Here is a 26,120-nt window from a genome sequence, read left to right as displayed (position 1 = left end):
CTTATTCATCAGTGGTGACCGGTTGACAACATTGATATCATTCAAAGATCCAGGCATTCCAAAGAATGCATGCCAAATCCAAGTCTCCTGATCGGCCACTGCTTGAAGGATTATAGTGGAACCCTTTTTTTGGCCGTGGAATTGCCCATGCCATGCCTTTGGACAATTCTTCCAACTCCAATGCATGCAATCTATTGAGCCAAGCATGCAAGGAAAGCCGCGCGCTTTGTTCATCGCCAATAGCCTTGCGGCGTCTTCAGCAGTGGGAGATCTCAAATACTCCTCGCCAAACACTTGCACAATTCCCACTGCAAAGCGCTTGACACACATGATGGCTTGGCTCTCACCCATAGCCAAATGATCATCAACTAGATCAGCCGGGATACCGTATGCCAACATACGCAAAGCAGCTGTCACCTTCAGAAAAGTGCTATGCCCGAGCTCTCCGGCGGCATTCCTCCTTTGCTGGAAAAACCGGTCATGGCTCACTAATTTCTCTATAATGCTCCTGAACAAGTCGGTGCTCATCCTAAACCGGCGACAAAAATACGACTCCGGCTATGTGGGATTCTCCACGAAATAGTTCTTCATCAATCTGTTATGGGCATCAATCCTATCTCTCCAAATTTTCTCCCGACCCATAACCGAACCACCGTGCTTCGGTTTTTTATTGATATGCATAGCTACGATCATTGCAAGATCCTCCTCCTCTTCCATATCAAATTCTTCTTCAGAAGAATCATACGACGACCTCATCTACAATGTTCAATACTATACTATAAAAACTATAATTCAAAACATGCACCAAATTCATGAACTTTGAGCAATACATACCTTGTATGCATTTTGTCAAACACCTTGCGGGCACGGCGCGGCAGCGAGCGCTCGGGCGCTGTTCCTCGGACGACGGAGGCGCGCGGGCGCTGGCGGTACTAGGAGGGGATGGGCGGAAGCACGGGTGCGCGGGGATAGGCCGGGGAAGCCTGAGACAGTCGCCGGGGTGCGCGGGCGGCGGCGGCGGCGCAGCCGGTCGGGGATGGAAGCGCGAGAGGAAGAGCGGGTGCGAGCGCTCGAGTGTGCCGCGCGCTGTAGTGGGCGCCCGAAATACGCCGCGCGGGTAAGTGTTTTTGACCGCGCGCCCAACCCGTTTTAGCGCGCGCGCCGTTTTTGCGCGCCCGCTGGAGCGCCCTGACGCGTTGCGCGCGCGGTAAAACGACCTATTTTGCGGCGCGGCGCTAGTTTAGCACGGCTGTTGGAGATGCTCTCAACCTCCAGTAAGCTCCTCTCTAATCTCCTCTCTTCCATACCCCTCTAATCTACACAACGATGCTTCGGTTTGTGGTAAGCTCTACACAAAAAAGATGCATATCGATGCTACGGTTCCATTCAGATGATCGGTTTGTACTTTCGTTGACCGTACATGCTCAATTTCCTGTTCCCATTTGTAGCTATTTTGGACGAATTTTGTCAGATTCATCGCACACGATCGATTGTTTGAAATTTCCTTTGACCAGCAGCCTAATCTCGCAGTTCTGCACAACATTCATGTTGCAAGTTTTCTATTTCGATGATCGTAGACGAGAAGACCTACATATTTCTCATGTATGTACATATGGATATGTGTGCTATGATTTAAGACACTGCTTAATTATTCCTCTAGCCGGCGTGGTTTCTCTTGATCTCCTCTCTCGCATCTTGTTGTGGTAGCATCATCGTCGGTGTCGTTCATCTCGGCCTTCTCCCCATGATCCTACTGCAGTTAAGCCACCATGGCGCGCACACTGACGCGGTTCTTGTCCTCTGTTCTCTACCACCGACGCGGTCGATCATCTTGGCCTCCTTTCGGCATCCTCTTTCTCGTCCTACTACACTAGAGTCATTTTCAGCGTCGATCATCTCAGTTCCTCTCTCTCTCATCCTACTACACTGACGATGCCATGGCGTGAGTGCATTTCTCCTCCATTGTCTTTGCGCGAGCACTCCAACGAGTTCGCCGACGGGGTCGCTCGCCCATGACTCTGTTCTCGTCATGTCGAACACGGCGCCACGGTCACTGTCCACCGTAGTCGCCATGGTCCGGCGCACACTCCATTTCTTCTCCCCCTTCCTATGCTAGCTCGTAACCATGTGTGCTAAGTACAAGTGCTAGCTCTTAATCATACCCCATGCGGGCAACCAAATAGTGTGTAGTTGTATGCGCCGAGACAATGCAGGCAACCAAATAACATGCCAAAGTTGATCCCCTAATGCAGGAAGTCCATATGCAGGCAACCAAACAACTTGCAGATGCTGCATATGAGGCTGTTTTTCAGAGCCAGGCTGGGTTAAGATGTGTATGCAACATAGTGATTTAATAGAAGCTAGCGTCAGGAAGGAGCAAGCTATACAGTTCAAAGTCAACGGTCCATATTTCCTCATACCCCTTCATAAGAAAAGGTAGGATGGCCTTTTTCTAAAAGTACATTGTCTTTTTTTAAGGGCATAAAAGTACGTCGCCTGCCCGCCGGCGTACACCAATTGGGCCAGCCCATTGGTGATAGTTGTAGGAAGTGCGTTGTTTGCAAGATGTAAAAATAGTTTTGGATGATTTGATTGGAAACTTCCCTCTCGTTAGGGTTTTGTTCTCCCGGAGGCAATTTTGTTGCCGCCGTCGAGTCTTGCCTTCCCTCCTCCGATCTCCCTCGGTAGCTTAGGTTTGGCTGATCAAGGGGCGTCCTAATGTCGCCGCCCGGCCTTGACCTACTCCTAGGGTTGAGAAGAGAGCTAGGGTCCCCCCCCCCCCGCTTTGCCGCCCGATAGTTTTCTCTCGGGCAAGTTTTCGATCATGGTTGCGGAAGGATCTGGCGCTAGAGCGTCCGGATCAAGCGCCGCAAGCGACCTGGAGAAGATGATGGCCGAACTCGGTCTACGTGAAGAGGATCCTGACGACGTTGTCATCAATGATTAAGAAGCGCCGCCAGAGGCTACCAGGTGGATGGCAGTGGCCCGTGTCCACATCCAAAAATCCTATAGCCAATCATGGTTGTTCAGGAACATGCGTGCAGCATGCGATCTCGCACTTGACGTCAAGTTTCGCCCCTTGGAAGACAACCTCTACACTCTGCAAGTTTTTTGTCTTGGGGGTTGGGAGCGCATCATGCAGGAAGGGCCTTGGAATTTCAGAGGCAATGTTGTCGTGATCGCACCTTATGATGGAGTCACCAAACCATCTTTGGTCAAGTTGGATACAATTGACATCTGGATTCAAATCCATGATGTTTCGGACAAGTACGCACATCTGGTGCCAGCCTTAGCAGCAAAAGTGGGAGAGGTTCTGTTTGCCGAGCCTATAACGCAGGATTTCGCGGGAAACTTCTACCGTGTTTGGATTAGAATCAATGTGCACAAGCTTCTGAAAAATGCCGTCTCAATGATCCGTGACTTGAAGCGACAGATATACAAAGTTAAGTATGAGAGGCTGCCAGATTGGTGCGCTATTTGCGGTCATCTCGGCCATGTTCATAAAGAACATGGTGATGGCATCCATGCATCGTCTGCTCTGTACTTTAAGGACTTCAAGGCCACCTGGAACATGCAAGTTGGCTCTAGTCCAGGAGGGGGCCGAGTCCGCGGATGTCAATGTCGTCGTGGCGGGGGCCGTTTTAATGGTCGTGGCAATGGAAATAACAGCCAGCCGGGGATGGAACCCCATGAAGACCATGATGCAAATGCTGTTATGGAAGATATAGAAGCTAACAGGAAGCGCTCCACTGCTCATGGCAATGTGGATGGTGCTTTGGTGAGTGTGGACACTGGAAACAATTTGGCTTTGACCGCCCATGTGCCCCTAAGCCCGCCTCCGAAGCAAGACCCGAAGAGAGCCCGTACCAGCGCTGAGAAGGCCTCAGAGAAGAGTGGTGGGAAGAAAGGTACCATGCAAGATAACAAATCTGAAGCAAAATCGGCAACCTCTCGAGTGGAGGATCGCCGGGCACAATGAATATTCTATGTTGTAATTGTCGTGGTGCGAGCAAAGCTGCGACAATTCATGTGCTTCGCGACCTCGCGAAGCAATTTGCCCCGACAGTGCTACGCATAGTGGAAACACAAATCTCAAAAGTACGTGTCAAAAATCTTGCTAGTACTTTAGGTTTTAATCATGCTTATGCTGTTAGTAGTGTTGGCCGTTGTGGCGGAATTGGTCTTTTTGGAATGATGGAATAAAACTACATGTTTTTTGTTACTCCGAGTATCATATTGATGCAACTGTATCGATTCCAAATCATGATGAATGGAGAATCACTTGTGTTTACGGGGAAGCATAAGTTGGAGACAGGTACAAGACCTGGGATCTACTTAAGTTGCTCCTGACCGCAAATACTTTGTCGTGGCTGTGCATCGGAGACTTCAATGAAGTTCTCTATATCCACACGAGCATGTAGGAGTGGGACAGCCGAGACGTTCACAAATGGTTCTGGGACGCTGTTGATATATGTGCCTTAGCTGACCTCGGATACCATGGAAGACCTGGGACTTTTGAGAACAAAACAGCGGGTGGCGGATATTGCCGGGTACGCCTGGATCGTGCTCTGGCGAATACAAACTAGAACTCTACTTTCCCAAAAGTTGTGCTCAGTCACAAAACCGGTGCCTCGTCGGACAACTGTTCGATTAGACTGCAGCTTGAGCCTCCCACCCCGATGCAAATAAAGAACAAGTTATTCAGGTACGAGGTGTATTGGGAGCGCCACGAGGACATTGGGTCATCTCTCGAGGCTATGTGGAGTGAAGCAACAGATGGACAAACTATTGAGCAAATGAGCAGAAAGCTAAGTGACCTGTCGGCGTCGCTAAAACAGTGGAGCAGTGCGACCATTGGAAGTGTTGGGAAGGAAATTAAAAAAATTGAAAAGAGAGCTGGCCATTTTCAAGAATGACCCTCAAAGAACTTTGCCTTCACATGATGAGATAAAAACTACAGACCGGCTTGTTGATGAAGGCGTATGATCGCGTGGAGTGGAATTATCTTGAAGCTATCATGACCAAGATGGGTTTTTCACCATCGTGTTCAGTTATGAGGATGGTAACATCGATCAAATTTTTTGTTATGTTTAATGGTGGAAAGCTTGAGGAATTCACACCTTCAAGAGGAATCCGCCAGGGGGATCCTATTTCTCCATACCTATTTTTTCTAGCATTGGAGGGCCTTTCGTGCCTCTTAAAAACCCAAGATGGATCATCACACCTCAGTGGAATTCGAGTGGCTCCGTCGGCTCCACCGGTAAGCCACTTGCTATTTGCATATGATAGCCTGATGTTTGTCAAAGCCAGATCTGTGGGAGCAATGGAGTTATCTTCCTTGATGGAGAACTATTGTAATGCTTCCGATCAAAGGATAAATCTATCAAAATCCTTGGTCTACTTTAGTAAAGGTTGTCCAAACTCTCTTAGAACTGAGGTGAAGACTGCTTCGAATATCACTATTGAGTCACTTTCTAATAGATATTTGGTTATGCCATCTGATGTGGGAAACTGTAAGAATGGGACCTTCAAATTCTTAAAAGACCGAGTATGGAACAAAGTCAAGGGGTGGATGGAGAAGTTGTTGTCAGTGGGAGGAAAGGAAGTTCTAATTAAATCAGTTGCACAAGTTGTTCCTGTCTACTCGATGTCATGTTTCAAACTCCCCTGTGGTCTTTGTGAACACATCAACTCGTTGATCAGGAAGTTTTGGTGGGGCAGCAAGGAAGGGAAATGGAAGCCCAATTGGGTCTCATGGAGCACGGTGATACAGCCTAAATATTGTGGCGGTCTAGGTTTCTGTGACATAGAACTGTTTAACCTAGCTTTACTAGCTAGACAAGCATGGAGGATCTTAATGGACCCAGGATCTCATAATTAGTGCGCGCATTTTGAAGGCTAAGTACCACGCTAATGTTGAGTTCTTGCAAGCCGACCTGGGTTCAGCCCCTTCTCAGATATGGCGAGCCATCCTTGATGGTCGTGAGGTACTAACTCAAGGTCTTATTCGATGGATCGGGGATGGACAGACGACGCACATTTGGCAGCAGAACTGGTTACCGAGACCAACGAACATGAGACCAATCTTGAGCAAAGTTGTGAACCCCCCTCAGCTGGTGGGCGAGCTGATCCTGCCAAGTGCAGAATGGAACCGTGCTGCCATTACTGACATTTTCTTGCTGACAGATGCCTCCGCGATCATGTCGATTCCTTTATCTACAAGACACATTGAGGATTTTTGGTCCTGGATACATGAAAATAATGGTGTTTTCTCAGTCCATTCTGCATATCGAATACTTGTGGAGACAAAAATGAGAAGGGAGGCCTAGCTTGAGGGCCCATCAGATTCTTCAAATCTGGGCAGAGAGCAAAAGTCTTGGGAGATGATGTGGAAGGTTGACGTTCCCTCAAAGGTGAAAATATTTTTATGGAGATTGGCCCAACAGTAAATTCCTACAGCTGACCTGTTACATCATCGGAATATGTCTACCACTACATGATGTGGGTTATGTGGTGCTGATGATTCTTGGCAACATTCTTTGCTTCATTGCACTGTTGCTCGATGTGTTTGGGCATTGCATGATCAGGATCTGGTGGAAGCACTAAACAATACCAAGGAACCTGATGCAAAAAGGTGGCTATTTACACTTTTGGACATACTCTCTCCAAAAGAATTCATCTTGGTAACTGTTACCTTATGGGTCTGGCATGCACGGAGGTTAGCCCTTCATGAGCATACTTTTCAGAGTCCGTTATCCACGTATAATTTCATCATGAAGTATATCTGAGAGATTGCGGAGTGCAAACCAGACAAAAATCAACGGGATGTACCTCCAAATATTGTGCGCTCGCTGCAAAGATGGATTTCGCCACCGCCAGGTATAGCAAAGATCAGAGTGGATGGGGCTGTTTCACGAGATGGTATGCATGGATCTTTCAGTGCTGTTTGCAGGAACTCAACAGGAGACTACATGCGGTGCTTATGTCATTAAGGTCCATGGAATAACGGACCCAGAGACGTTGGAAGCTTTAGCCTGCCGCGAGGCATTGGCACTTGCATCAGACTTGGGCCTAACACACGTCACCATTGCATCTGTTATATTATGATGCCATGTTTACTTGATGCTACCATCAAATATATGCATATTTTGGAGATGTTCAGAACTCATGTTTTAAAGACCATGTTATGCTCTATCTATCCATGACCTTGTTTGCAATTTTGGCCTACTGTAGCTTGTTCTTTTCATGCTCTCAAATTGCTTAAAAATATATCTGTCAGCCTGTTAGCAGTAAGTTCAATTTTGCAAAGTGCATAGTTAGTTTTTTGTGCATCCTATGACCATATTCTTGACATGAGTAGATGCACAAACATGCCATCTTACTGTTGGTTGTCTTTGCATGCCATGATATGTTGTGTGTTGAGTTAAACAAGCTTGCAAACATGCCACTAATATGATTCCTTCTTGCGATTAGCTAGCTAGGTCTATGTTTGCCACTAATATATACATCTCTCATGTTTGTATATTAATTGCCATGTTGTAATATTTGCAGAAACTATGGATCAAAGAGACTAAGAACAAGAAGAGTTGTTGGGGACATGAACCGCAATGGACATGATGTCTTGTCATTTCTCAACGACACCGATAGTCTGGAAGGAGAGGATGACGGCTCCGGTGATCGAACAATGGAGGAGGAAGGACATGATCATGATGGCTCCGGTGACCAAATTCCGGAGGAAGAAGGAGACCATGATGACAGCTCCGGTGACCGAACGAAGGAGGGAGCTGTTGCAAAGTTCGGCAAGGTATATATATTAGTTAAGCTTGTCCTGCCTAATTGATGCATTAGTTGTTTGGTATGTACATTTATTAACGCTTCTTTCTTCTTTTATAGCCCTCTAGATCGAGCCAAACTTTGGTAACGAGACGTGCCCGAAGAAAAGGTTGCGCCAGGATGAAAGGTTCACGATCACATCACTCGCGGACGATGGCCTACCGCTTGAACCCAAGCGGACCAAGGACGCATTTGTTTCTCAGTGCGGAGATATGGTTAGGGACACCATCCTGATAAGCATCCAGAAATGGAATAAGCCTAAGGACAACCCTGAAGTTTCTTATGTCAAAGATAGACAAAAAGCTAATCTTTGGACCTCGCTGAAGGCAAATTTCACCCTACCACCAGAGGAGGATCCAAATAACCCAGTTATAGAGCCAAAGGTCAAGTGTGTGCTCTTAAGAAGATGGCAGATCTATTCAGGAGGTGGAAGAAAGAGTTGAACACAAAGTTTGTCGACAAAGGGAAGACTCCAGAATTCACCGGCCGATATGAGAAGATAAGAAATCACTGGCCCGCATTTGTGGCCTACAAGACATCAGATAAGGGTAAGAAAATGTCAGAGACAACAAGATAAATGTTGCAAAGAAGTAGTATCACCATCACATGGGGTCAGGTGGCTACCTCAAAGCCCGGCTGTTGTGGGACTAAGCAGAGAATGACCTGCTTGCTAAAGGGGTCGAACCAGCGACATTGAACTGGCCAGACCGTTCAAGAACTTGGTTCTTCGGGGTTGGGGGAACTTTGGACCCTGAAACTAGGGAGTGTCGTTGGATGGACGAGCAACTTCCAATACCCGTCAAGAAGCTTCAGGAGTATATCACCGTAGACCAGCAAGGGAAGTTCATTCCCGACAGAGAGAAGGACGAGCTGACTGAGGCCCTCGGGAATCCTGAGCACCCTGGACGAACACGAGGCACACCAGGCTCTGTTCCTAGCGCAGAGGGTTACAGAAGCCGGGAGAGAAAGAAGAAAGCAGAGTTGAGCTCAATGCAGAAGATCAATGCAAGACTACTAAATATAGAGGAACTTGAGAGCCAGCGAGCTGCCGGCCAACCATCTCAGCGGCACGAAGTTACCCCGCCATCTCAACAGAGAAGCAGCGTGGCTTCCATGGAGCTCGTTCATCCTAACTTCACGGCTCCTAGCTACCCCATGCATACTATCACGGAGGCTCAACATTGCCAGCTTATGACGAAATGACAGAACCTCACTTTGAAGGCGGCTATTGGCTCTATTGCACCTCCTCAACCTGACAGAACTTTTCACTCCCGTCCGATTCCACATGGTTATGTTGTTGTGACGGTGGATGAAGTAATGGAGGGATTTGAGGAGCTTGAGCTTGACCAACCTACAGGTGAAGGGGAGAATCAGCTGGGTTATGCTCTGAGGAGTACATGTCTATGGCAAGAGGAGTACATCAAGCTTCCAAACTGGATGCCTCCGCCTCCTCCTCCTCCAGCGAGTCAGGGCACTCTACCTCCTCCTCCTCCGGCGATTGATCATGGCACTTCGCCTCCTTCTCCGGCTCCTCCGGTGCATGAGGGCACTCCGCCTCCCCCTTCACCTTCTCCGGCGCGTCCGAGCAGTCTGCCTCCTCCTCCGCCTTGTCAGAAACGGCGAAATACAGATGCCGCCGCTCTAGCTCCTCCGGCGCGTCGGAGCACTCCGCCTCGTAAATGATACGCCTCCAACGTATCTATAATTTTTGATTACTTCATGCTATATTATATTCTGTTTTGGACATTATTGGGCTTTATTATGCACTTTTATATTACTTTTGGGACTAACCTATTAACCGGAGGCCCAGCCCAGAATTGCTATTTTTTGTCCGTTTCAGTGTTTCGCAGAAAAAGAATATCAAACGTAGTCCAAACGAAATGATACCTTCGGGAACATGATTTTCGGAACGAACGTGATCCAGAGGACTTGGAGTCTACGCAAAGCAACGAACGAGGAAAGCACAAGGTAGTGGGGTGCGCCTACCCCCCCCCCCCAGGCGCGCCCTCCACCTTCGTGGGCCCCTCGTTGCTCCACCGACGTACTTCTTCCTCCTATATATACCTACGTACCCCCAAACTACCAGATACGGAGCCAAAAACCTAATTCCACCACCGCAACTTTCTGTACCTGAGAGATCCCATCTTGGGGCCTTTTCCGGAGCTCCACCGGAGGGGGCATTGATCACGGAGGGCCTCTACATCATCTCCATGGCCTCTCCGATGAAGTGTGAGTAGTTTACCTCAGACCTTCGTGTCCATAGTTATTAGCTTGATGGCTTCTTCTCTCTTTTTGGATCTCAATACAATGTTCTCCCCCTCTCTTGTGGAGATCTATTCAATGTAATATTCTTTTGCAGTGTGTTTGTCGCGATCCGATAAATTGTGGGTTTATGATCAAGATTATCTATGAACAATATTTGAATCAAAACTGAATTATTTTATGTATGATTGGTTATCTTTGCAAGTCTCTTCAAATTATGAATTTGGTTTGGCCTACTAGATTGATCTTTCTTGCAATGGGAGAAGTGCTTAGCTTTGGGTTCAATCTTGCGGTGTCCTTTCCTAGTGACAGTAGGGGCAGCAAGGCACGTATTGTATTGTTGCCATCGAGGATAAAAAGATGGGGTTTATATCATATTGCATGAGTTTATCCATCTACATCATGTCATCTTTCTTAATGCGTTACTCTGTTCTTCATGAACTTAATACTCTAGATGCATGCTGGATAGCGGTCTATGTGTGGAGTAATAGTAGTAGATGCAGAATTGTTTCGGTCTACTTGTCTCGGACGTGATACCTATATACATGATCATACCTAGATATTCTCATAACTATGCTCAATTCTATCAATTGCTCGATAATAATTTGTTTACCCATCGCAAATACTTATGCTATCTTGAGAAAAGCCACTAGTGAAACCTATGGCCCCCGGGTCTATTTTCCATCGTATTAATCTTCCAATACTTTGCTATTTTCGTTGTCGTTTATTTTACTTTGCATCTTTATCATAAAAATACCAAAAATATTATCTTATCATCTCTATCAGATCTCACTCTCATAAGTGACTGTGAAGGGATTGACAACCCCTTTTTCGTGTTGGTTGCGAGGTTCTTGTTTGTTTGTGCAGGTGCGAGGGACTCGTGCATGGCCTCCTACTGGACTGATACCTTTGTTCTCAAAAACTCAGGGAAATACTTGCACTGCTTTACTGCATCACCCTTTCCTCTTCAAGGGAAAATCGATGCAGTGCTCAAGAGGCAGCAGTAAGCAATAACGGAAGAGAGACGTCGCCGCTCTGGCGGCTAGCGGTACAAGCAGAGGCCGGAGGCAATTCAGATACGGTCCATCTCTCAAGGCTCCGGAAAAGTTAACATACGAGAGGACTGAGAAGGACGCAGAGATCTGTGAAGCCCAAGTGAGGGACTTTTTTGCAAAGAAACCACCACCTGAGATGATAGATCCGATGAAAGTGAAGCACGCTATCGAGGCCCTGAAATGACCACCACGGCCTCCGCCGGATTCCAACTATGTCCGTTGTCTTAAAAAGACATATCAAGATGCGCGGGACTCAGGAACTACTTCTAGTGATAAAAGGTTAGCAGAATGAAGAAGTGCGGAAAAATACCCCAGCTCGATGAACAGGAGAACCAATCGTGCCCCCCGCTCAAGGTGTCTAGCGATATCGTCGCTAATCATCCGGGTGATGGTTGTTGGAAATATGCCCTAGAGGCAATAATAAAATGGTTATTATTGTATTTCCTTGTTCATGATAATTGTCTATTGTTCATGCTATAATTGTATTAACTAGAAACCATAATACATGTGTGAATACATAGACCACAACATGTCCCTAGTAATCCTCTAGTTGACTAGCTCGTTGATCAATAGATGGTTATGGTTTCCTGACCATGGACATTGGATGTCATTGGTAACGGGATCACATCATTAGGAGAATGATGTGAAGGGCAAGACCCAATCCTAAGCATAGCACAAGATCGTGTAGTTCGTTTGCTAAAGAGCTTTTCTAATGTCAAGTATCATTTCCTTAGACCATGAGATTGTGTAACTCTCGGATACCGTACGAATGCTTGGGGTGTACCAAATGTCACAACGTAACTGGGTGGCTATAAAGGTGCACTACAGGTATCTCCGAAAGTGTCTGTTGGGTTGGCACGATTCGAGACTGGGATTCTTCACTCCGTATGACGGAGACGTATCTCTGGGCCCACTCGGTAATGCATCATCATAATGAGCTCAATGTGATTAATGAGTTAGCCACGGGATCATGCATTACGGAACGAGTAAAGAGACTTGCCGGTAACGAGATTGAACAAGGTATAGGGATACCGACGATCGAATCTCGGGCAAGTAACATACCGATAGACAAAGGGAATTGAATACGGGATTGATTGAATCCCCGACATTGTGGTTCATCCGATGAGATCATCGTGGAACATGTGGGAGCCAATATGGGTATCCAGATCCCGCTATTGGTTATTGGCCGGAGAGGTGTCTCGGTCATGTCTGCATGGTTCCCGAACCCGTAGGGTCTACACACTTAAGGTTCAGTGATGCTAGAGTTGTTATGGGAAATAGTATGTGGTTACCGAAGGTTGTTCGGAGTCCCGGATGAGATCCCGGACGTGACGAGGAACTCCGAAGTGGTCTAGAGGTGAAGATCGATATATTGGACGAAGGGTATTGGAGTCCGGGATTGTTCTGGGAGTACCGGGTGATGACCAGCATGACCGAAAGGTATTTCGGAGGCCCCGGCAAGCGTTGGGGGCCTTAAGGTCCAAGGTGAGGGGGCACATCAGCCCACTAAGGGGCTGTGCGCCCCTCCCACCCCATCTCACATAACGTGGAGAGGTAGTGGCGCCTCCCCTAGGGCAGCCACCCCTCCCAGCTTAGGGGGCAAGTTTCCTAGGGGTGGGGGCGCCCAAACACTAGTAGGAAAAGGGCCTATTGTCCCGGTTGGTGAGGGCCTTTTGTCCCGGTTCTTTAACCGGGACTAAAGGGTCGTTACTAATACCCTAGACCTTTAGTCCCGGTTCTAACACAAACCAGGACAGATGTGCCTCCACGTGGCCGGTGCGCCGAGCCCAGGCAGGAGGGCCTTTGGTCCCGGTTGGTGGCACCAACCAGGACCAAAAGGCATCCACGCGTCAGCATTTCAGGGGCTGGGTTTTTTTTGAATGTGGGGGGTTGAGGGTTTTGGGGGGTTAATTTAGGTGTTTCATATATTGTGTTAGCTAGCTAATTAATAGAGAGAAGTGTCCTCTCTTATGTCCGTGCTTGGTCGACGCTACATACTATACATAGAGAGGCCCTCGACACGCTAGCTAGTAAGAAAATGAAGGAAACCATTAAGTACAGAAGTTCGTCATGCATACCGAGAGAAGTGATCGATCGACCTCTCCTTCTCCGAGAGATTGGTCGAACAACAAGTTTTCGTATTATCTATCCGATGCTACTGGCTACATACATATACAATATGTAAGATCTCTTACAATCCCCTAGAATTTGAAATCAACTTCCACATGGTATTCTCCGGCTTTATTGATGACGTGGTCAAGAAAGAATCTCGCCAATTCCTCTTGAATTGCTTTTATGCGATCTTGTGGTAGGAGTTCATTCCGCATCTGCCACGTCTAATTTGAAGAAGGGGGTTGTCGGTGTCAAAACCGGCGGATCTCGGGTAGGGGGTCCCGAACTGTGCGTCTAGGCGGATGGTAACAAGAGACAAGGGACACGATGTTTTACCCAGGTTCGGGCCCTCTTGATGGAGGTAAAACCCTACGTCCTGCTTGATTGATATTGATGATGTGGGTATTACAAGAGTAGATCTACCACGAGATCAAGGAGGCTAAACCCTAGAAGCTAGCCTATGGTATGATTGTTGTAATGGTTGTTCGTCCTACGGACTAAAGCCATCCGGTTTATATAGACACCGGAGAGGGCTAGGGTTACATAGAGTCGGTTACAATGGTAGGAGATCTACATATCCGTATCGCCAAGCTTGCCTTCCACGCCAAGGAAAGTCCCATCCGGACACGGGACGAAGTCTTCAATCTTGTATCTTCATAGTCTTGGAGTCCGGCCGATGATGATAGTTCGGCTATCTGGACACCCCCTAGTCCAGGACTCCCTCAGTAGCCCCTGAACCAGGCTTCAATGACGACGAGTCCGGCGCGCATATTGTCTTCGGCATTGCAAGGCGGGTTCCTTCTCCGAATAGTTTGTAGAAGATTGTGAACACCAAGATAGTGTCCGGCTCTGCAAAATAAATTCCACATTCCACCGTAGAGAGAATAATATTTACACAAGCTCAATCTGCTGACGTATTTCGTGGCGTGATGTCACACCACTACCAAGCCTTTACTTGATTCATTTTTATTATACCACCTCAGCGCGTTTAGCGAAGCGGTTTCCTTGGCACGTCTTGTCGAAGTAGAGATCGTGTTGCCCTTATTCCGGGATTCTCATCAATACGGACGTGGGTAACCCAACCGCGCCCGTTGCCACGCCTCCTCCATCGAAGGCGAGTTCCACACGATTACGGGGACGGCTCTTGGTATTCTCCCTCTTTATAATGAGACCAAGGCTCATTTCTTTTCTTCAGTCCTCAACCGAATCCGCCCCTTGCCCCGAGCTCCAACACTCAGGGCTCCAGATTCGAGTGCTTCGGAACTTCGACAATGTCCGGCTCCGACTTGCAGGGCCGGTGGATGCCCTCCTCCGTCACGGAGGAGGACGTGCTAAAGTTGAGAGAAGCCAGGTACTTAGCCTACGAGATTTCGCATAGGCTGCCTGCCCAAGGGCAAGTCATCCCTACCCCCGAGCCTGGCGAGAGCGTCGTGTTCATATCTCACCTCCGTCGGGGTTTAGGCTTCCCGATGGATCCCTTCGTGAGGGGGCTCATGTTTTACTATGGGTTGGGATTCCACGATCTAGCTCCGGAGTCCATCCTCCATATCTCATCATTCATTGTCGTCTGCGAAGCCTTCCTCCGCACTACCCCTCACTTTGGTTTGTGGCTCAAAACCTTCAACGTGAAGCCGAAGACGATTGAGGGGCGCCAGGCAGAGTGCGGCGGGGAGGTCATAAGCAAGAGGGTCGATGCTCCATGGCCCGAGGGCTCTTTCCAGGAGGAGCTCGGCTTGTGGCAACAGGAGTGGTTTTACATTACCGCTCCCAGGGGTAGCAGGCAAAAGCCGCCACCCATCTTTTGCTCGGGCCCACCACAGCGGCTGATGTCATGGGTCAACCAAGGGCTCAATTGGGGGCCGTCAAAGGACGTTCCCCTATTGCAGGGCCGGATTCGAGACCTCCAAGAGAGGGAGATCAATCTGGTCGTAGTGATGCAGGTCATGCTGATTCGATGTCTTCTGCCCTACAAGCGTCGCCCCCTTCGCCTGTGGGAATTCAATCCGGAGGGGCCACGAGTTCTCCAACACTTCATGGGTACGACACCCATGGAGATGTATAAATTGTTCTTCAGATCACAAGGAGTGTGTCCAGAATTAACCAAGGATTCCGGCCTAAGCTGCAATCGCCCGGATGCTCAGGTAGTAGCCCAGTGTCCGGACACACCGTTTGTTTGCGCCTTCTTGACTTTGCTTATTAACCAGTCGCCTCTTGAATAGGAGTGGATAGCGCAAGCGAAACTAATACGGTGTCCGGCCCCCCTCCCGGAGACCGCGCCTGATCCCGTGCTGGTCAGGATGCTGAAGGTTGCGCCTTCAGAGGAAGGCGAAGGGGAGAACAGAGAAACTACCGCCTCTACCAAGGAGGCTTTTGAGAAAGGGGGAATCGAGAATCCCTCCTTCCAAGGGGAGAAGAGGACTGCTTCCGAAAACCCGGAGGCCAAGGCCTCGAAGCGGGGGAAGAAATCTTCGTCGGAGGGTCCTGCGCCAGGGGGAGCCCCGGCCGCACCATCTTCCCAAGTGAACCAGCCCTCCAGCGAGCCGTAAGTAGAAAAAGGGGAGTTTCGTAATGAGAGACATCCCTATTTTTGCTTCTGAGGATAACCGAAGTTTTTATCTTGTAGTTCGGATCTCCGTCCTTCTTAGCTGAGCTCGTCTTTGAGGGATCTTCGCCTGGAGATGATGGAGAGTGAGACGCCTCCATCTGCCGCGCCATCAGGCGGGGCGGACGACCCTGAAGTATCATCGCGGAGGGTGTCCTCAAGTCCGGCGGGGCCGGAGAGTTCGGCTCCAACTGGTGTGCGACCGAGGGAGCTGAAGGATCTGCTCGAGAGGGCGTCTTTCTCAGAAGGTCACCGTACATTGATGAGTACGGTGATTGAAAGAATTTCATCCGCCGAGGACGGGTTGCATGATGCCGTCAGAAGTTTGTTGGCGGGGTTTGTGGTACGTAAAAGATGACATACCTTTTGACAGTTTTACACATAAAGTGCGCCTTGTATAGATAGTAGCCCCTGAGAGTCGGTGTGTTGTCAGAAGCAACGGCGTGCCGAGGATCAAAATCGCAGGTATTAATTTTCGCCTTTCCTATGTATGTGGCGGATAGTATGGTGGCCAGCCGGACTGATGGAGTTGCCGAACTAAAGCGGCAACTCGACGTTGCGGATGCGGACATCGCGCTGGTCAATAAGCGACTTGACGAGTCGCAAGGTAGGTTGTGTCTCCGTGGTCACCTAGTAAGGGAGCCGAAGCCCACTCCTTACAACATGTGTGCTTAATGCAGGTGGTGCCGCTGCTGTGGAGGGCCTTCGGGCGGAACTTGCTCGAGCCAAGGAGCAGGCCAGAAGGAGTGATGTGGCTGCCTCGAGGGCGGCCGAAGAGCTAGAAGCTGAAAGGGCTGCTCACTGCCAAAGCAGGGAGGAGATGGCCGAAATGGCCGTGAAGCTGAAAGATGTTACCGACCGCTATGAGGTGCTTGAAAAAGAACGCCGAGTGGCACAAGAAGACCTGGAGAAGGCCACCGCCGAAGCCAAGGATGCCCGTTCTGCAATGAGGGCTATAAAGGAGGAGATGCGCCAGGCCGGAGATATTGCGGCTGGCAAGCCTTTTCTGCTGCGTAGGAGGTTTACAGATCCGAAGTATGCTCAGCTTGGCCAGCTTTGGGGTCCGGAGGATCCTTATATGGATTTAGCGGCGAGTGCGGCAGATGTTGTTGTGCACTTCCGAAGTCAAAAGGATCACGAGACGGAAGAGCTTTTTTGGTCTCAATTCCATAGTCCGGAGCGTTCACATCCGCTGACCGATCGGTTGGCTGAGTGGACTGAGCTGAATAGATTGTCCAGACTTGCCATGACCGATATCGTGGCTCATGTCTGACCGGATAAGCCCAAGCCGAAGAGTTACTTTTGCTTATTGCAGCAATTCCTTGGGGCAGTGCCGCATATAAAGGCGATGAAGCGGTCGGCCTGCATAGAGGGTGCGCGGATGGCTCTCGCCCGTGTGAATACATACTAGACAGAGATGGATGCCACCGCTGTTGCAGCCCGGGGTTCGGACGAGAGCCGGTTACCCGCCGAGCACTATTTTGGGGAAGTTCTGCGTGGTGCTCGTGTAATGCAGTGCTCGAAAAATGTCATGTTCAAATGATCTTTATGGTTTGTAAAACGATATTTATAATATAAACGCTTTTTATACTTGTGCGTTCAAGTATTAAAATACCTCCTGTGCGGCCTTTAATGTATACTGGTGTATAACCTGAAAGATGGCAGTCTTCGGCTTCAGCCCCCATGCACATGGTGTGGGGGTGTTTGCGAAATAGCACATTTTCACACTTAATCCAATGTCTTGGTCCTGTGAAGGAGGTGGTAGCATAGCAAACGAGGCAACCGGACTATAATGCTTTATCACTTTCACTTAGCCATAGGAATTCGAAGGTGGGGCTACGATATAGCCCCTGTGGGCACCGTGCTCTCCGGATTTGGGGCGCGTGTGTGCCTGACCGGGAAGCGGTCCTTCGTCAAAGCGGATGAATTCTAAACATTCCAGAGGTCGATCAAGTGGTTGACCAGTCTCTCGCTACATCATGACAGTCAGTTTTCGGCTTTCTCAACTGAGGTGCTCACCTGGCCGAACCGGGGCACAATCGTAGTAGTTCTCCTGGTGCCGCGTTAGCCGATGATACGGAACGTAAGGCAGCAAAACACAGGAGCCGGGCAAACCCAACATTTGACCAAAGACATGATTCGGAGCTGATGCATATAAGGCCTAACTCGAGACGCCGAACACTCCCTGAGGTGTTCGGTCTTTATGATGACGGGCAGATCAATGCCCTAAGCCCCTAGTGTCTAGGTACACGCGAGATCCTCTGACGCGGCCGATGCCAAAATGTCAGTCTCCTCTCTGGTTATGGTGAGAAACCAGGGGATGTATAGCAACAATAGACAGTAAAAAAGGTTTACGCAGGGTCTTAATCTGAAAAGAATCCTTGCAACGGGTCCCTACTGCACGTCTGCGCCTGTGTCTCCGCTGTGCTGTATCCTGGACGGGTGTCACACGTTGTTCATCTGTAAAAGAGAGGAACTTAGTTTTGAAAAGAAATCGTGTGAAAAATGTATTTAAAACAGAGTATGAATAAATGAATAAGGTTGAGCTGTTGTTGGCTCTTTATCGCTCATACGCACAGCCCCTTGTCAAGGAGGTGTGCGGCTAGGAAGCCCCTAGTTTATTTATGCCGGACTCGCCTAGCCGTGTCCGGGGTTTTGATCGACCTTTTAATGCAATGATGCCGCGTGGACCGGGCATTTTAAGTGTAAGAGACGCGTAGTGTGGTATTGCCTTAAAGCGGACAAAAGCTTCACGTCCCAATAGTGCTTGATGGCTACTTTTGAATGGGGCGACATGGAAGATTAGCTTTTCGCGTCGGAAGTTGTCGGGTGACCAGAACACAACTTCTTGTGGTAAGTAGCCCGTGCACTTGGCGTAAGGGCCTGGCGTCACTCCTTTGAAGGAAGTGTGGCTATGGCGAATTTTAGTAAGGTCTATCCCCAACTTGCGGATTGTGTCTGGATATAGCAGGTTTAAATCGCTGCCGCCATCCATTAGGACTTGTGTAAATTGTAGTCCGTCGATTATAGGATCCAATATTAGGGCAGTCCATCCTGCATTTCGAACGCTTCTAGAATAGTCCAGGTGGTCGAAAGTAATTGGTTTTGACATCCAATCTCGGGGCTCCGCTGGGGTGGACCGTGCAACGTGCACTTCAGCAGGTGCCGCACTATTGTTCCGTAGTATTACATGAAGTGAGTTTACTATTTTGACTTCTTGGGGGAAAGTCTTTTGTTTTCCGGTGCTCTGCTGGTGGGGTTCGTCATCATCCTCACTTGGCGCGTCGAGCCCCTTGTGTTCGGCGTTGAGCCGGCCGGACTGTTTGAAGACCCAACAATCTCGGTGGGTGTGGTTTGCAGGCTTCCCGGGGGTACTGTGGATTTGACATATCCGATCCAAAATTTTGTTTAGGTTGGATGGCTCGTCACTGTTGTCCTTAAGAGGCAGTGTTTTGTTGTTCGGCCACGAGCTTTTGAACCCGGCGTTGACCGCCGTGTTCTTTGGGCTTTTTTCTTTATTTCAGTGCTGGTCCTTTCTGCGCCGTGATTTCCCATTTCCATCTCTGATTTCGGATGTACTCGGGTTGCCGGTGCCGCATCTTGCTAGCCAGCTATCTTCCCCCGCGCAAAAGCGGGTCATGAGGCTTGTTAGCGCGGCCATTGTTCTCGGCTTCTCTTGGCCGAGGTGTCTGGCGAGCCATTCGTCTCGGACATTATGTTTAGAAGCTGCCAAGGCTTCGACGTCCGGACAGTCGACTATTTGGTTCTTTTTGGTGAGGAACCTGTTCTAGAATTTGCGCGCTGACTCCCCGGGCTGTTGGGTTATGTGACTTAAATCATCTGCATCCGGAGGGCAGACATAAGTCCCCTGAAAATTTGCTCTAAATGTGTCCTCGAGCTCTTCCCAACTTCCAATGGTATTTTTTGGGAGGCTTTTGAGCCAATGCCGAGCTGGTCCTTTGAGCTTGAGGGGTAAATATTTTATGGCGTGGAGATCGTCTCCTCTGGCCATACGTATGTGCAGGATGTAATCCTCGATCCAGACTCCGGGGTCTGTTGTTCCGTCGTATGCCTCCATGTTTACGGGTTTGAACCCCGCTGGAAATTCATGATCCAGCACCTCATCGGTGAAACATAGTGGGTGTGCGGCGCCCCTGTATGTAGGTGTGCCGTTGTCTTCGAATACTCGGTGTGTTGTGTTGCTTCCTGGGGCCCTCTTCTTTGGCCCATAAATGGACCTGACCGGGCCATCCGTTTTGCGAGCATCTTTATGTATGTCATGTGCCGGATTGTGTGCGGCACCGCTTGCCGCTCTTGGCCTGTCATCTGGTCGCCTATCCGGCCAGGCAACCTTTTTGCTTTTTGATTGTGGGGGCTCTACGGCCTCCTCGTCGAATTCGAGCAGCAGCTTGCGCTTTGGGTAGCTCTTTGTTTGGTGGCTATTGCCATATTTGTCCGCGGTCTTGAGTACTTTGCTCCACCTCGCTCTGAGTATGTCTTCCGCTGTTTTGAGCTTCTGTTTCTCCTTCTTCAAACTTCTTTTGGTGGCGACTAGCCTTTTTTGAAGGTTCTTATGCTCCGGTGGTGTGTCCGGTGTGAGATCGTCTGGACTGTTGTTTTCGCCGAGGATGAGCTGATCATCCGATTCATCCTGTTCGGATGGTTGCTTGGTTGCATGTTTGTCGCCCACTGGTTTGCCCTGCTCTATGGCTGGGTCATTATGAGTGCTGCTGTTATCGAGGCGGGACTTGGGGCGGCGCTTGCGTCGCCGTTTTGGTTGTTTTTCGGGGGAATTATCCTTCGCCGCGTCCCGTTGTTCCTCATTATCACTCCCTTTTGGGGTGTCCACCATGTATATATCATGAATTGAGGTGGCTTTCCAGTGCCCGGTAGGCGCTGGTTCTTGGGCGTCTCCGGCGTCATCGTCCATACCGTCGATGTCCTCGGAGTCGTAGTCTAGCATGTCGGTTAGATCGTCGATAGTGGCTATAAAGTGGGTGGTGGGTGGGCTTTGAATTTCTTCGTCGTCCGCATCCCAACCATCCTGACCGCAGTCCGGCCAGGGCTCTCCTGATAACGAGAGATACTTTAGCGAATCCAGGATGTCGCCAAAGGGTGAGTGCTGAAAGATGTCCGCATCGGTGAACCCTATGATCGGCGCCCGATCAGATTCGATTGGCAGGGGCGCAGGAGGTTCGGAGTCCGGCGAGGAGTCCGGCACCTCGGAGTCATGAGCTTTGCAAAGGACAAGGTCAGTATCCGGCTCCATCGCCGTAGAAGTCGCAGCCCCCGAGGCGGTGTCCAGCCACCTGTCCTCGATCTGCGCGGTCGGCTCCGAACTATAGGTCAGAGCGGACTCGTGTGCGGCCTCTAGGGTACTGTCCGGTGGCAGAGCTAAATCATGCCCGTCGTGACAGTGCGGCGCGCTCGGCTGTGGCTCGACTCCGTCGAAGATCAAGTCTCCGCGGATGTCGGCAGTAAAGTTTAGGCTTCCAAACCTGACCCGTTGGCCAGGGGCGTAGCTTTTGATCTGCTCCAGATGGCCAAGTGAATTGGCCCGCAGTGCAAAGCCGCCGAACACGAAGATCTGTCCGGGGAGAAAAGTCTCACCCTGGACTGCGTTGTTGTTGATTGAAGAAGCCATCAAGCCTATCGGTGACGACACAGAGGAACTCTCAATGAAAGCACCAATGTCGGTGTCAAAACCGGCGGATCTCAGGTAGGGGGTCCCGAACTGTGCGTCTAGGCGGATGGTAACAGGAGACAAGGGACACGATGTTTTACCCAGGTTCGGGCCCTCTTGATGGAGGTAAAACCCTACGTCCTGCTTGATTGATATTGATGATGTGGGTATTACAAGAGTAGATCTACCACGAGATCAACGAGGCTAAACCCTAGAAGCTAGCCTATGGTATGATTGTTGTAATGGTCGTTCGTCCTACGGACTAAAGCCATCCGGTTTATATAGACACCGGAGAGGGCTAGGGTTACATAGAGTCAGTTACAATGGTAGGAGATCTACATATCCGTATCGCCAAGCTTGCCTTCCACGCCAAGGAAAGTCCCATCCGGACATGGGACGAAGTCTTCAATCTTGTATCTTCATAGTCTTGGAGTCCGGCCGATGATGATAGTTCGGCTATCCAGACACCCCCTAGTCCAGGACTCCCTCAGGGGTTAATACATATATATGAATGAAACTCAACAGAAATGATGGTGTAATAAAATGAAATTGTGAATATTATTGCTTACGCACTTCATATTGTCTTTTAGAGTAGCCCCGCTTATTTTTCAAAGTCGTGTTGTAGACGAACTCACACACGTAGTATCCACAGTAATTATTCCCTTGTTCCTGCCACAAGCACTTTACGAGAAATAGAGGTCAATCAAACTGATAATGTAGCATTATAAATGGCATTGATGAAAGTATAGCTATAGAATCAACGGGAGATGCGCGCAACTAGCTAGCCAGTAGTACTTACTTTCGGGTATGTATATCGCAGCTCCTTCGGCAGTCCCGGAGCTTCTACGGTGAACTGTTTCCAAATCCTGCAAGACAAAGAAAAAAATTACTATTACTTGAGATATCAGGAAATGAACAAAAAGTTGCCGATATGGTGCGATAATGATCGATTGAACTTACTTGTTGAGCATTTTAGTCATGTCCGCATAGGTTTCGGGATCTTTTCGTCTCGAGTCTAAGACGGTTACTAGTCCCCGCTCAAGCTTAATCTCCAGAAGAACATAGTGGAAGCTGCGCATGCATGCATAACTCATCAATCATTACTATAACCTCGCTCAGGTAATAAGGGAAACTGAATATGCACACAACAGTAACACTAACTCGAAGTTGTAAGGAAAAAGTATGGTATCTTTGTTTTGATTTTTGATCAATGATTGTAGCAAGTTAGCCTCGGCCTCTTCGGCGTGCTTTTTAACCTGAATTTCATCTATGATATTTGTGTTAATGAACCCAATATCATATATTTCTTGTTTTCTGCACTCGACGATCTTCAATCTGCATAATATAGTGAGGATAATTAATTATAAATACATGCAGTAAAAGAGCTGAGATATACATAGAGACTTAATGACAGAAATAGTACTTACAGGCAGTAGCAAAAGATCGTTAATTTATTGAGGGCCTTTTGATTGAAGAACTCGAAGAACTCCCCAAATGGAACAGGCAACAGATCAGTTCCAACGAGGTCGTGCTCCTCTTTAATTCTCAGATACAAAGTATTCGTCCCCCCAGACTCTCTGCAGGTTTTCATGTACCAATTATGGAATCTTCGCATCATCGTTGTTAGAGATTTTTCATCTTTGATGAGAGGCTTCTCGTACTCGTATCTGTGTTCGTCCACCTCCATGAAATCAAAATTTACATTGTCAGGCAGGTAATCTGCAAGATTGCCATAACCTGGCACCGTCCCAGGAGCATTAGCGACGATGTCGCTGCTAGACACATTGAGCAGGGGCACGATTGATTTGCTTGTTCGCCAAGCTGGGCAATTTTTTTTGCAGCTGCTCGTTCTTTTAACCTTTGATCACTGACAGTACTTCCCGACCGCTCCGCTTCGAGATATGTCTGTTCAGTAATGCGCTCATAGTTGGTTCTCGGCGGAGACTTTGGTGGTTTCCTCACGGCATCGATAGTGCGCTTTGCTTTCACCGGATCTACCTTCTCCTCCGGAGGTGGATTCTCTTTTCTTTCAACCCTTTAAAGAAGTCCTCCACTTCGGTCTACACGATCTTCGCGTTTTCCTCCTTGGTCCTCTCATACGGTAACTTCTCTAGAGGCTTGAGAGAAGGACCGTATTTGTATTGCCTCCCGCCTCTGCTGGCTGTACTGCTAGACGCCGGAGAATACGGAGCGGCTGTGGCGTCTGTCTTCTTTCGTGCTTGCTTACGAGGCGGAGGAGAGGGACTATGACGCGCCGGAGCAGCCGGGGCGGCAGCGGGTCTCTTCCGCCCTTGCTGGCGAGGCGGAGAAGGAGGAGGCTGCTGGCTGCTCGGGCGCGACGGCGCAGGCGGAGAAGGAGGCGGAGTGCCGCCACGCGCCGGAGAAGGAGGCTGAGTGCCCTGATCGTCACTCGCCGGAGGAGGAGGCGGTGGAGGAGGCGGAGTGCCCTAACTCGGCAGAGGAGGAGGAGGAGGCGTCTAGTTCGGAAGCTTGATGAACTCCTTCCGCCATAGGCATGGAGTCTTCAGAGCAGAACCCAGCCGAGTCTCCCCTTCACCTGTAGGGTGGTCAAGTTGGAGGTCCTCAAATCCCTCCGTTATTTCATCCACCGTCACCCTAGCATATCCTTTTGGAATTGGATGACAATGAAAAGTTGCGCTGGGTTCAGAAGGTCGAACTTCGCCGACGGCCGCCTTGACTTTTAAGTTCTGCCATTGCGTCATAAGGTGGCAATTTTCAGACTCTGTGATAAAATCCACGGGGTAGCTAGCAGGAGCCGTCAAGACATGCTCCGGCTGAAGCAGCTCAGTGGAAGCCACGCTGCTTCTCAGCTGATATGGCGGGGTAGCTTCAGGGGAAGCTTCAGCAGGTCGTTTGCTGCGACCTGCTTCTCGTTCCTCTAACCCTTGTACCCTTTCGTCCAGCGCCTGCAGTTGCCTATGCTCCACTTTCTTCCTCCTCTCCTGGGTTTTGTAACCCCCTACGTCCAGAAAACCAACCTTCCACGGAATGGAGCCTGGCGTGCCTCGTGTCCATCCAGGGTGCTCAGGATTCCCGAGGGCCATTGTGAGCTTGTCGTTCTCCCTATCTGGATTGAACGTCCCTTGTTGTGCTGCATTGATATAGTGTCGAAGCCTCTTGACTGGTATTTTTAGTTGCTCGTCCGTCCAACGGCACTTCCCTGATACAGGGTCCAAGGTTCCGCCAGCCCCGAAGAACCAAGTCCGGCAACGGTCTGGCCAGTTCATTGTCTCTGGTTCGATCCCTTTATCAAGCAGATTTTCTCAGCCTTGGCCCACTTAGGCCGGGCTTTGAGGTAGCCACCTGACCTCGTGCGATGGTGAGACTTCTTCTTCGCGGCATTTTCTTACTCTTTTCCGATGTCTTGTGGGCCACAAATGCGGGCCAGTGATCTCTGATCTTCTCATATTTGCCGATGAATTCTGGTGTCTCTTCTTTGTCGACAAACTTTTTCAGCTCTTTCCTCCACCTCCTGAATAGGCCTGCCATATTCTTAAGAGCAAAAGACTTGATTAATTGCTCTATAACTGGCTTCTCCGGATCCTCCTCTGGCGGTAGGGTGAAATTTGCCTTCAGCTCAGTCCAAAGATTATTTTTCTGCATATCATTGACATAAGACACCTCAGGGTCTTCGTTCTTACGCTTATACCATTGGTGGATGCTGATCGGGATCTTGTCCCTAACAAGAACCCCGCACTGAGCAGCAAATGTGTTCTTTGTCCGGATGGGTTCAATCGGTTCGCCGTCGCACGCGATTGCTGTGATCTCAAACCTTTCATCCGAGCTCAACTTTTTCTTTGGGCCTCATCTCCTTACCGAAGTTGTGCTCGATCCGGAGGGCTAGAAAAAAGAAGAAACACGAGAGTTAATTAATATGCGTACATATGCCAAAACAATGAATGCATCAATTAGCTAGTCAGCATAGGCTTAACTAATATATATACCTGGCCAGACTCGGTTCAGTCACCAGAGCCGTCATCACGGTCTCCTTCTTGCACCGTCATTGGATCACCGGAGCCGTCCTCACGGTCTCCTTCTTGCACCGGCATTGGGTCAAAGGAGCCATCATATTCATAGCCTGCTTCTTCACCCTGTCCTTCCAGACCATCGGTGTCGTTCAGAAACGATAAGACGGCATCACTTCCTTGTGCGCTTATGTCCCCCAACATCGCTTCTGTTGCTTCGTCTCGGGGGGTGTCCATAGTTTCTACAAATATTTACAACATGGCAATTATTATTCAAACATGACATATATGGATATATTACTGGCAAACATAGAACTAGCTAGCTAATCACAGTAAGGAATCATATTAATTAGTGGCCTCGACGCTGCTTCTCTAGGGTTTGGGGTGGCCTCGACAACACTTCAAGGGGGTAATATCGACAATGACGAGATACATACACGGGAAAATAATGTTATCGGGGAGGGGGTATATCGACCCCCCCCCCACGTGTTGAAGTTATCGGGAGGGGGTATATCGACCCCCCCTACACGTGTTGAAGTTATCGGGAGGGGGTATATCGACCCCCCCCCCACACGTGTTGAAGTTAT

At 49.2% G+C, this 26,120-nt stretch overlaps 1 pseudogene; it reads right to left on the bottom strand.

Moving 5' to 3' along the window:
• Nucleotides 1–6,109: 6,109 nt before the first annotated feature.
• Nucleotides 6,110–25,551, bottom strand: LOC123139766 (uncharacterized; annotated as a pseudogene).
• Nucleotides 25,552–26,120: the final 569 nt, after the last annotated feature.

This window comes from Triticum aestivum, chromosome 6B (assembly GCF_018294505.1).
Source record: "Triticum aestivum cultivar Chinese Spring chromosome 6B, IWGSC CS RefSeq v2.1, whole genome shotgun sequence".
Lineage (NCBI taxonomy): Eukaryota > Viridiplantae > Streptophyta > Magnoliopsida > Poales > Poaceae > Triticum > Triticum aestivum.
Note: the sequence above shows the minus strand (reverse complement) of the source record. Positions and strands in the feature narration are given on the sequence as shown.